Consider the following 13,086-nt stretch of genomic DNA (forward strand, 5'->3'; position numbering starts at 1 on the left):
TCAATGAGAGCATCAATAATGACCTCTTTCTTGTCCCATCCTAAGATACACTAGAGATATTAGCTATCCATTGTCTATAATATTAGTATTTGTGGCTTTGACCTTTTAGATGTTAGATTGAGTAGACCATGTTAGGGTACTACTAGATGCCTTGTGTGTTGGACAATCATGAGACATGTGAGTGATGCCACACTTAATGTACTTAAGCCAACCTTTGTAGATTTATCTATCTCAATCCAGTCCACTAGTGATAGTCATGGCTTTTGTATTACTGGCTTTGGTATCTTATGAACAAATAGTTGGATATAAGTATTCTCTCTTTGTTGTGGACTTGTTCAATTTTAGGACTTGTAGACTTGTCAATCTAACCCACTATTAAGTGCATCAACAAAGTATCAAGCTCTCAAACAAACTCTTTTTGCTCTGTCAAGTTTTGGACTTGTGTGTGCTCCTTGTCTTTGAATCTCAAGGCTTGTCAATTCCTCTTAAATCTCTCAATCTTATCTCTTCATGGTCTTGTCATTTAGCTTTATCTCCTCAAATTCTTGACTTAATATTATTCTCTTTAGTCTTGTATTGAGTGCAATTGTCCTTGGGTTTCCTTTGATATCCTTGTGTATGTAGCTTGGGCTTTAACATTTCTAGATCGACTAAGTTAATTACTTGGTCAATGAAATCCTTGAGATATGTGGACTTGAGAATGGTCCTATAACTATGGTGGATTCTGATGTTAAAACTATAGTGAGAGTTTTGGGACTAGGGCTCCGATTCTTGGAAGGAGAGAAAATCACCTTGCTATTTTGCAAAACCACACAATAAGATCAATCATGAGCATTTAATCTAGGCCTTGAACTTCTATGTTTGACTATGGTTGATTTTTATGATGTATTAGAGTGTTTTTGTGGGTTGATTTCAGTTTGACAACCTTTGTGTTGAGTTCTCAAGGCACTATGATGTTTCTGTTGAGGGTAAAGGTGCCTCCACCTAGCCACCCGTATATTACTACACTGACAATACTTGCCACTACACACTGCAGGTGGTGGACGCCCATCACCGTCACTTTATTCTTTATTCTTTTAGTGATAGTTTGAATAAAGGAAGGCCCGATCACACATTGTGACTATTGGAGTTCCCATTTTGTGTCTCTCTCTTTCTTGCTCTTGCTCTCCCACCATAGCTCTTCCAAGAAAGCTTCGATCCTTCTCACCTTTCAATTGGTATCAAAGTTGGTCCTTCGCAAGCGCTTCTCGGCATCGACGTAAGGTATGCAAGTTCTTCTCTCACTCAGCTTTTAGCTCACAGGTTCGCAGCAGGGTTTGAGCTTGTGACAGCCATTGGAGAGCTTGGTTGCTTACCAAGCTTGATTTGTGGCCTTATTTGGCCCCTTGGCAACCACCATAAATCTTGTGGTAGCCCCAACCCCCCTATAGGCAACCCACATATATTTGCACCATTTTGCTAAGTGCTTTTACAACACATGACTAGTTGTTTGATCTCCTCCAGCCCATTCCAGCCATTGGCAGCCTCATTTGGACACTACACACTTGGTTTATGCTTGGCATTTGATCACGAGCCTTGGCATTGAGTATTGATGTGATTTAATTCAAGTTTGGGATTGTTATACATAGTCTACAAGTAGCCCACAACAGTGCTACATTAGCATTTTATGTCTATACCACTTTGGCATTGACATTGGTTGCCCGGTTGGTCTTGAATGCTCTTCGAATGCTAGGGGAATGTATGCCTATGATGTGAGATGCTTTTGGGGCTGAATTTTCTCAGCCATTGAATATTTTACATAGCCCACAGGCAGCCCAAAATAGGGCAGCCCCTTGTCATTACATTTTATGCTTATACTACATGGTCATTTGATGCTTGATTATGCCCGGTTGGTGCCTATACATATAGGAAAGTATGCGTATGGTTTGCCTATGGATTTGAGCTTGGATTGAGCCACTATTTGCTCAGTTTTGGACATTTATTTGCTCCTGGAATATTCAGGGCTGAAGCTCATTTGCTTATTTTGGATATGCCTATTGGATTCAGGCTATGTTTTGGATGTATACATTGATGTAATGACTCTCAGGGATTGACATAGAGCTTGGATTTTCTCTCGGATCATTGGTTGAGCTTGAGCTTGCTTTGCATAGCATTTTGATCTCCATCTTTGATGTACTTATGGCATGTACTTTGCTTATGTCTGACCGGTCTTGACATGCTTAGCTTATGCCATCTCTATACATGCTAATTACATTGTCTTGGAGTTGATTGCTACTGCAACTTACTTGGGCTTGACATTTGATTACATGGAGCTTACTTTGGCTATTTCTTGGCTTGCTAGAGTTAAAATTTGGATGTGCTTGATGTCTATGGATGCTACGAAGCCTATATGCTTGGGATGTCTCATTGATGCTTGATCTTGGAAATTTATCACTGGTGCACTCTTACATGCTTTGTTCTAGCTTTCTTGCTTGACATTTACGGCTTTTGTGCTAGTGGGAGCATCTTGATATGCTTAACAGACATAGAGCAAGTGGGTTATGCTACTTGAGCATTCGGGCACTTGAGACTGGGATCTTCGCTTGGATGCTGCATGGTTGATATGTCGTGGTCCTCACAGATGTACTTGGGCTGATTTGGGCTTTGCACTCCCTAAGCATACACCTATTTATGTCAGGTCTTGCCAGTGTTGTGTACACTTTGCCCTATTACACAGGGGGTGTGCCGGCTTATTGACGGATTCATTTGACATGCTTGGGTGTTTGCCCAATGTCTGTATGACTGTCACTAGTTGATTTATGCCTGCTTTATGCCGGTTATGCTTTCATAATCAGTGGTTGACTTGGTGCATTCATTTTGCCTACAACTTGCTCTCATTGTACCTGGCTGTAATTTATTATAGCAAGCAGTTATGTATGGAATGTGATGTATTTTTCATGTTGAATCATCTTGATTTTATGTCCTTTTGATGGTACTTGGTGGGTATCATCATTAGCTATCAATTCGTGGTTGTTTTTCCTTGGTTTTGGTGGTATTTTGGCTATTTACAGCAAAAACAACGAGTAATTGTAATATTTCCACACAATAAAAGTTAGTTGGTTAGTTCCAAAGTTACGTAGTCAGTTAATAAGTTAGTAAGATTACTAACTAAAGACTAACTAAGGTAAAAACTAACTAACGTTAATAGCTAATAATTTTTATTTAATTAAAAATATATTTTTAAAAAACTGAGATTTGTAAATCCAATATTTTTCTCAGATTGACAAGAACCATAGCCACCCTTCATGGAAGTTACAACATGAACGAGACTTATGAGCCTTATTAATCATTAGTATTAATTGGATGGTCCAAAAATATTAGATTTTGGGCAAAACTAGTATATTTTAGATATTATCCTAAAAAGATAGAACTGGATGTCATTTAAAAGAAAAGACAAGTGATGTTTTAGTTAGTTTTGGAGATTTATAAAAAGAAAAAGATAAAGAAAAGTGATTCGCGAAATCGCATGCGCCGCAATCGCAGTCTACATGTAGTAGACAACACTCGAACAAAGAAAAGAATGAGTGAACTGAGAGCTTTCCAAACAAGTGTCTTGAAGTTTTACCCCCAAGAGTTACCTCAAGAGGCTGCACAATTCTCCCTATCTCGATCCTTGACTTATCCATCTTCTCTTACACTCTCCCATCTCGAATCTATTCTGCCTTCTAAATCTCTTGAGTCTACTTGCGGACGATGGCCTCCAAGTGAAGAATGTCGAGTGTGGATGCAAACCTACAACCAGCAATGAAGCTTTGGGCGAAGGCATCACTGTCAATCCAACTATGGTTCCAATCGTAAGTAATGTATTTCTAAATTGATAGATGCTTGCCCTAATTCTTGCATGAGATAAATTAGGCTCCATACTATGATGTACGAGAATAGGTCATGGGAAGGGATAGGCCTCTTCTGACATATTTGAAAGATGGAGTTTGCAAAGTGCATGTATTAAAGAAACTTAATTGCACTCACTTACGTATGGCTTACTTGTTGATAGACCAATCGTGCAGGGGTTATGAACAACATAATCGTAAAAAGAATAACATTAGGAATTGTGCACACAAGTATTAATTAAATTTTGCACAGATTTGCTCTTTGATCCTAAGGGGGAGAGCGAATATGCTTTTTACAATCAACTAATTGTTGCATTGTGATTTGGATAAATATTCCAAGTGCTTGTGTTTGATGGCAAAAGCATGGCAGGGGTTAGTAATGACAAGTAGCCATGGGAAAATAAGGGAATGTTTCACGGGAAGATGTTATTACGACTAATTGCCTTGATTGTGCTTGATTCTTAAATGGATTAATTAAGGAAGGATATTTTACACGGGTGGATCATCTCCAAGATCTCACTGCAAATTACCTCGGGAGGGTACTTCTCGATTCACGAGCTGAAGGTCGAGTGGTGAAAAGGCCAACCACGGAAATGGCATCTCACTCCTAGACCACTTGTGGGTCAGGTGGAGCTTTGGACACCCCTTGCCTACCTAGAATGGAGTTGGAGATCCCCGTGAGGCCAACGTATGGAGGCGTTGGAAGATCCTATTCTAGATAAAGGATGGAAATTTTGGTACATCTATTGGACAGAAGGGATACATAATTCTCCTATATGGGCAGGAGACAAAGATTAACTTGAAGATAAGTTAAGGAACTTGTTTGTCAAAAGGACTACTTGTTTTATTTTCGTGTCTGTGCTGTAAATTACGTGAAGGAACCCTGTGCCCTAAAAGGCTTAATTAATGAAGCTGATTTTAAATGTCGTACATAAATGTGGTGGGACCTAATTAGAAAACTAAATCTATCAAGGGAAGTGGATGGACGGAATCCCTGATGGGTCTATCCTACGGTTGGGTGGTCCCAGAGAACTGAGAGGCTTCTCACAAGGATTTATCGCCATTCGACTTTAGGTATTGTTAAGTTAGAACCTGATTCATGCCATTTTAGGGGACCGGAATGGGACTATGCCCTATGGGCGAAGAGGTTGAGCGTGCATCCCTCTCGTTTCCCATTCTCTTTTAACCAAGTGTGGTATGGATCTGCTTCGGATTGGGTATCTTTGCGTAAAGTAGGATGTCCAAAACCCGATGCTAGAATGCTGTTAGGAGACCTTAGCCCTAGGAACCCAAATTTCAAGTCGATCCTAGTGGGTTTGGCCGTGAGCGTTCCATGGTGAGGCGGACTCGGGAAACCCTAGGCGACAAACCCCGGAACATTCCCCTCCTTGGGAGTGCCGGGCGGCAACGCTTAGATTCATTTCTCAATGGACTACTAAAACATGCTTGGATAGCCAATAGGCAGGCACGTTACAGTAGTTTTGAACTGCCTGCACCATTTTGGACTACATTATGGCATCTTGTTCCACTGAGTGTGTATCTTCAACATTGCTAAGCTTGATGTACGATTTACGCCTATTGGAAATGCCAAGTTTGGCAAGTATTGGTGTAGAAATCACAGATAAAGCCACTAAGGATGGGTGGCGAGCAACCTGAAACTATGACTAATGATGAATGGATGGAGCTTCATGAGTTATGCAAGTCCACCCTCATCTTGTCTCTCACTGAATAGGTGCAGTACAATGTGGTTGAGGAAGCACAGAGTGCTTGGAAGCTTTGGAATGAGAGGCCTATTGTTTAGGTCCCTTGTTTTTTTTTATCAATATGGGGCATTATCGAGCATTAAGTTGGGGTTAGTACTAGTGTTATGATACAAGGAAGGAGAGGGAACCTTAGAAACTCTACTCCTCCTCATCTCCTTCTAACATTAAGAAAAATAGCCTACACTGGGACACTTTAGGGGCTTTCTACTCATTGTCATACTAGCATGTGAACTAGCATAGTGACTTCCATGCCCACTATTAGATTATTATAGACAAATTGCCACAATGAGCTACCAAAAGATACCATGTAAACTATCATAGTAAATTGCATGTATATTATCCAAGTTTCCATCCTACCATAAATGCTATCATAATATAGCGTATGAATTAGATACTTTTCTCCCTCTTAAATACCTTCAATCAAAATTTGATTTACATTCCTAACATGTAGAAGAATCGATGTTAGAGCAATCATCATATATTTCACAAAGCAAGGCACACCTTCAATGTGATGCAATTGTGTCTTTTGAATAGGGTCATCTATTACCAACACAAACATCCACCATAGATACTTATTTATGAAGCTGAGCATTTAGAATCTTCTATGATAATTAGTATACTACCCCTTAATCAAGTTAGTAAATAGTTAATTATGTTAGTAAAAAGCTCTCAATCATAGGTGTCACTATGCTACCTATCATGTTATTCTTTGGTGAGATCATACAAGTGAACATCCAAACAAGGGGGTAGATATCTCAGATCATGTCCATGTAAGACCTTACCAATCCAAAGCTATCAATGTATGCAGAAGCCCTAATAAACCTAAGAACATGAATTTGGCAATGCTCTCAATGACCCATAAAATGCAAGTTATAAAGACAAGGGTGTCACGAGCCATGATAAAAAAAGATGAAAAAAGTATATCTCAAATCATGTCATGGTGAGATCTTACTATTTAAGATTTATCATTGTCTGCAACATCTACTTTAATGAGACCTAGTAAACACAAAGGACCATAAATTATCAACTATCGGGTATAGGTAAATAGCACATGAGCCTTAGTGGCATTTTATCAAATACCAGGTAGGTAATCAAGATATTATGCAATGTTCATCAATCCATCCTTGTCAAATAGAAGGGTATGGCCAACTTAACAACATGTATTTCACATTTTAGAATAGCCATGTTAGGTAGGACATTAAGCTACCATTCTAGATAGTAGCAAAGTTAAGCCAAAGAAATAAAACAAATCTAAATCTTATCCAACAATATGTATATCAAATATACACAAGAATTTTAAGAGCTATTAAACATGTTGGAGAGAAATAAAAATGCTAAAGAAAGGGGTTAATCACATATATTTAACTCATGCAAAAAGAGTTGGGCTGACAAGGTCTAAAGTCAAGCAATGTGACCAAGAACTCCACGTTCAACATTTTTCTCTCCTACCTCTTGCTAGATGATTCATAAGGATGGGTCTAAGTTGTTGATTAGGTATCCTTATTGGTTGGCATTGATATGTGTCTTTTTCTTATATGAAAGACCCTAAAGAGAAACCTTTTTACTTCATCTATAGGTTGTTGGAGATCCTTTACTTGCAATGCCTCCATGCAAGAGATCTTTTATATTGACTAGTAATATTTCAATCTTTCTCTTAAAGTTAAGAAAATTTTTCAAAGGCACATGTGTATGTTTGGGCTTTGTCTTTTGTAGTCCTAGTGTCACCCCAAAAAGGGGAGAGAGTAGAAAAAGGAGGAAGAGGTCCGCTCTTGATACAATAATTAAAGATGTGGGTGAAAGAAATGTCATGGAGAAGCTAGTTGAACTCAAAGAAGAGAAAGTTTGCATGGACCATGGTGTTGATGATCTAAGGTCACAATTGCAAATAGTCCCATATGTGGTTCATTTAGAGGATCTAACTAAAGAGAATACACAAAGTGAAGAGCGTACAAGTGTGTATGAGGGTGAGAACATTTTAAAGAAAACAAAAATGCTAGTTGTCATAAGTGCCCCCCTATACCATTGTGTTGTCTTGTTCCATATGCCAAGGTTCATGGGCTTAACAATGATTTGTTGGGATTGAAGATTGCATTTGGTGTAAGAAGTTGGAAATAGTTAAAATGTTGATAATATGCCATGTCACACTGACATTGGTATATAAGGAGATAAGTTGTAATTTTTCATATCTTTTTGACATATCAATACAATTACAATCTTTCTCTCCCTTCTTGCTCCAAGCTTCCATGGCTTCTTCATCTTTCCTGTCTTTCTCTCTCCAATTCTAGTCTTTCTCTCTCCTCGTCACTCTATTTCTCTCTCTTCCTGCAGTCTTTCTCTCTCCTCTGCAGTCTTTCTCTCTCCTCTTCTTCTCTCCCTAGTTCTCTCTCTGACAAGTGGTATCAGAGCTTCAGTCTTTGATCCATTATTTTCTTCTATTTTCACTCTCATTTTCCTATTTCAAAACCAATTTCAGACAAAAATGGTACAAGACAGTGACTAGTGGAGTGCTGCAGGACAACTACAGTTAGCAAGTGACTACATCTGGAGATATTCAAGGTCAGATATGGCGGATAAAGGCTTAAATGGCTGGACGTCACCAAATTTTATGCAAAATTGAAAGTACACAAGTACGGGAGCAGTAGGGGAGTTTCCAAAGCATCTCTGGACCACAAGGATTGCATGCAGAAGCATTAATGGCACCTTTCTTGGGAGTTTACACCTCCTGACCACAAGGACTGCATGCAGGAGCATTAATGGTAGCTTTCTTGGGAGTTTACACCTTTGGACCACAAGGACTGCATGCAGAAGCATTAATGGCAGCTTTCTTGGGAGTTTACACCTCCAGACCACAAGGATTGCATGCAGGAGCATTAATGGAACTGTGGCTGTGCCTTCAATAAAGCTGAAAAGAAGTCTCCATGCCTATTTCATAACCAAGAAATGGCCTGGCATCCATATCCAGAAAACAGCATCACTTTTCTTTGTGATCTAAGGTAGTGCGGTAACTTAGAAGAGGAAGGGCGTGCCTAAAGAGAAGGACATATCTGGCCAAGGCCTGGCATAACCTCGTCCTGGCTGTCCACACTACCTATGCTTCTTTTCTTCTCCTCCTCCATATCCTTCTCCTTGTCGAGATTATTGTAGCACAGTTTCATATTCTCTCAAGCTTGTCTGCTTTCACAATAAGATTTGCATTGGCAATGGCCGCTCGGCCAACTGCCTTATAGTCGAAGGAGTAGTTGTGTTTATCGGAGTAGCGATGAAGGGCTTTCGTCTGAACTCGGAGGAGAGAAGGCCTTTCGTCTGAACTAAGGGCTTTCGTTTGAACTCAGAGGAGACGCCAGAGCCAGTGATGAAGGGCTTTCGTCTGAACTCGGAGGAGAGAAGGGCTTTCGTCTGAACTCGGAGGAGAGGCTTTCGTCTGAACTCAGAGGAGAGGCCTTCGTCTAAACTCGGAGGAGAGGCCAGAGCCAGCGGACTGACATCTCCACCCGAGCCAGTATTGCTAACCAAGAAGCTGTGACCTAGAGCTCCCTTCTTGCTCCAAGCTTCCATGGCTTCTTCATCTTTCCTGTCTTTCTCTCTCCAATTCTAGTCTTTCTCTCTCCTCGTCACTCTATTTCTCTCTCTTCTTGCAGTCTTTCTCTCTCCTCTTTCCTATCTTTCTCTCTCCAATTCTAGTCTTTCTCTCTCCTCGTCACTCTATTTCTCTCTTTTCCTACAGTCTTTCTCTCTCCTCTGCAGTCTTTCTCTCTCCTCTTCTTCTCCCTAGTTCTCTCTCTGACAAGTGGTATCAGAGCTTTAGTCTTTGATCCATTATTTTCTTCCATTTTCACTCTCATTTTCCTATTTCAAAACCAATTTCAGACAAAAATGGTACAAGACAGTGACTAGTGGAGTGCTGCAGGACAACTACAGTTAGCAAGTGACTACATCTGGAGATATTCAAGGTCAGATATGGCGGATAAAGGCTTAAATGGCTGGACGTCACCAAATTTTATGCAAAATTGAAAGTACACAAGTACGGGAGCAGTAGGGGAGTTTCCAAAGCATCTCTGGACCACAAGGATTGCATGCAGAAGCATTAATGGCACCTTTCTTGGGAGTTTACACCTCCTGACCACAAGGATTGCATGCAGGAGCATTAATGGTAGCTTTCTTGGGATTTTACACCTTTGGACCACAAGGACTGCATGCAGAAGCATTAATGGCAGCTTTCTTGGGAGTTTACACCTCCAGACCACAAGGATTGCATGCAGGAGCATTAATGGAACTGTGGCTGTGCCTTCAATAAAGCTGAAAAGAAGTCTCCATGCCTATTTCATAACCAGGAAATGGCCTGGCATCCATATCCAGAAAACAGCATCACTTTTCTTTGTGATCTAAGGTAGTGTGGTAACTTAGAAGAGGAAGGGCGTGCCTAAAGAGAAGGACATATCTGGCCAAGGCCTGGCATAACCTCGTCCTGGCTGTCCACACTACCTATGCTTCTTTTCTTCTCCTCCTCCATATCCTTCTCCTTGTCGAGATTATTGTAGCACATTTTCATATTCTCTCAAGCTTGTCTGCTTTCACAATAAGATTTGCCTTGGCAATGGCCGCTCGGCCAGCTGCCTTATAGTCGAAGGAGTAGTTGTGTTTATCGGAGTAGCGATGAAGGGCTTTCGTCTGAACTTGAAGGAGAGAAGGCCTTTCGTCTGAACTAAGGGCTTTCGTCTGAACTCGGAGGAGACGCCAGAGCCAGTGATGAAGGGCTTTCGTCTGAACTCGAAGGAGAGAAGGGCTTTCGTCTGAACTCGGAGGAGAGGCCTTCGTCTGAACTCGGAGGAGAGGCCAGAGCTAGCGGACTGACATCTCCACCCAAGCCAGTATTGCTAACCAAGAAGCTGTGACCTAGAGCTCCCATGACCAAGCTTTGTATGCCCCAGTTGCAGCCTCATTGAAGGCTTCTTTCAGATCCCGATCCATCAAAGAAGGGGGAAGCTCAAGCGCACTCTCAGCATCTTCCCAGACAGAATCATCTGCCTCTTGCGGCTTCGCCCATCCTGTAAATCTTTGCCAAAGACCTTGTTCTCCAGTTGGGCCATACATCTTGATGGGGCACCTGCCTCCTAGTTTGACAGTTTCAATACGACTCTCCACGTACTTCTTGTAGAAGCTTTGCATATCTTCCATTGCCGCAAGGGAGACCCCATCCAAACCAAAATTCCGATAGCCTTGCTTGGTCCACCTCTACCACTTCTGCTAAAGCCCAAGCAACCACTGCTTAGCTCCATTGTTCAAAATATTGACGAACACAGGGGCTAATCCACTCATAATCATCCTTAATGATGCTCTCATCCTTGGCCATGTGACCAAAGCTCGGGCGGCTGCCTCTTTGGCATCTACAGTTCCATCTGTTAGCACTTTGATCAATGGTGCTACAGCCTCTTCTTCCACCATGATCATGGTAAACTTCTCATTTTTGGCATATGCGCTCAACGCTACAGCAGCAACTTCTCTTTCAAGGATAGTCTGCAATCATTATTGATGATATTTCAGAAGTATCCTGACCACGGGGAAGACGTTTCCATAGCTCTTCAGTTACAAATGGCATGAAAGGATGCAAAAGGCGCAGTCATGTTTCTAAACAAATCCACAGAGTCTCTCGAGTGATCTTTTTCAATGTACCAACATCATTGTTTTGATCATCTACAGCTAATGCTAGCTTGGATGATTCAATAAACACATCTTAGAGTTCATATAGCCACCATTTATAAACTGTTGTTGTGGCTCCAGCTAAATCATACGCCTCTAGATAAGTATCCTGTAGGTAATCAAAATCAAAACTCCTTTCTCTTCTTCTGCAATGAAGTCCGCAATGAAGACCAGTATGTTTGGATCCAGAAGCATGTTTTTTTTGTGCCTCTCGTAATCTCTTAACAAAGGCTTCACAAGCAAAACCAAAACTCCTGAACAGATCACCAATAAACGTGATGTATCCTCGAAGAAGCTTTAAAGGTTGGGGGCTGTCCAAAATATGAAGGTTGTCTTCAAATTTTACCAATATATCCTTAGTCAGACCATGAGGATTTTTCACAGCATAAATGCAATCGGCACAGCCAGGAATTCCTTCTGAGTACAGAGCCAAAAAGTTGTCTTGAAGAAAAATTATCATCTGCTTGGTCAGAGATTTCTCCTTGTCTTTTACAATGACAGCAAGAGTCTTCAAGATCCAGTTAGAGACTTCAAAAATATTGAGCGATGCAAACAAAGTAATCAGCCTCAGAGAGCCCAAAAGACTTGAGTCACTTCTTTCTTGACTTGCAATTTCTAAAAATGCTTGTTCCGTCATGTCATGGAGCTTGATAGCTAAAGGCCCTTGTTCATTGGTACTTGACAACAAAAATTTCTGAAGCTGGCTCATAAACTCCTCTGACCTGCTTTCCAGAAAATTAATCCAGCTTTCACAGTTATGGATATGAGAATGTATGATCCTTGAGATAGTTGGGAAGCACAGAGAACTATGTGCTGAGGGTCAAAACAGGGTGCAGTCCAAACAGGGACAGATTTGGAAAAGTTGCTACAGAAATTAGTAGCATCATTCTAACGACAAAGAAACAACTGGAAGTGATACTAGTTATCATAAGCTTCGAGTGGAACCATCAAACGTCTCATTTGGACACATATTTCTCGAGCTAGAGCCTATTTGGTACCGGCAGTTCACTAGCAGTTTACTGTGGATAGTTCTGGAAATTCTTAAACAGAGAGGGGTATTGCTACTCCTAAATTCAAACCAGGATTTCTACTTGATACTAGACATCCTAACCTTCGAGTCAAGCTATCATACACCTTATTTGGACTTCTATTTTTCAAGGAACAGCATATCTCTTCAACTTGACTGCAATGGCAGCAACTAAGAACAATAGCTCCAGCTCTAGTGAACAACGTTGGCTTCAAATACATGCTAAAATGGACAAACTTGGACAAGGTTGGCTTCAAACACAGGCTAAAATGGACAAAATTGGACAAGGTTGGCTTCAAACACAGGCTAAAATGGACAAACTTGTACAAGATCAGCTTCAAACAAAAGCTAATATTGACAAACTTGTAGTTTCGATTCAACAGTGTATTGCTCCTATGGGAAAAACAACAGGACCTGAATCAAATGTTCATGCTTATGGACAGCATTTATATGCTGATGGTACACACTATGATCCACATGCATCTTATGAATATGAACAGCAACAATATTCAAATGAATATGACCAGTATGCAAGTACATCTGGACAGCATGTTAATGCTTATAAATATGATGTACCATATCATAATGCAGAGTATCATTCCATTGAACCTTGGCAGCAGAATGGTTATTATGGTCAACATGCTTATGCTTATGAGCATCCATCTCTTCAGCAACATAGTTCTTATGGATGTAACAGAAATGGTTATGCCTATCAGTACACTTCTAGCTT

The sequence above is a fragment of the Lygodium microphyllum genome, chromosome 8, assembly GCF_053477565.2.
Source record: "Lygodium microphyllum isolate KBCC chromosome 8, Lygodium_microphyllum_v1.1.10, whole genome shotgun sequence".
Classification (NCBI taxonomy): Eukaryota; Viridiplantae; Streptophyta; class Polypodiopsida; order Schizaeales; family Lygodiaceae; genus Lygodium; species Lygodium microphyllum.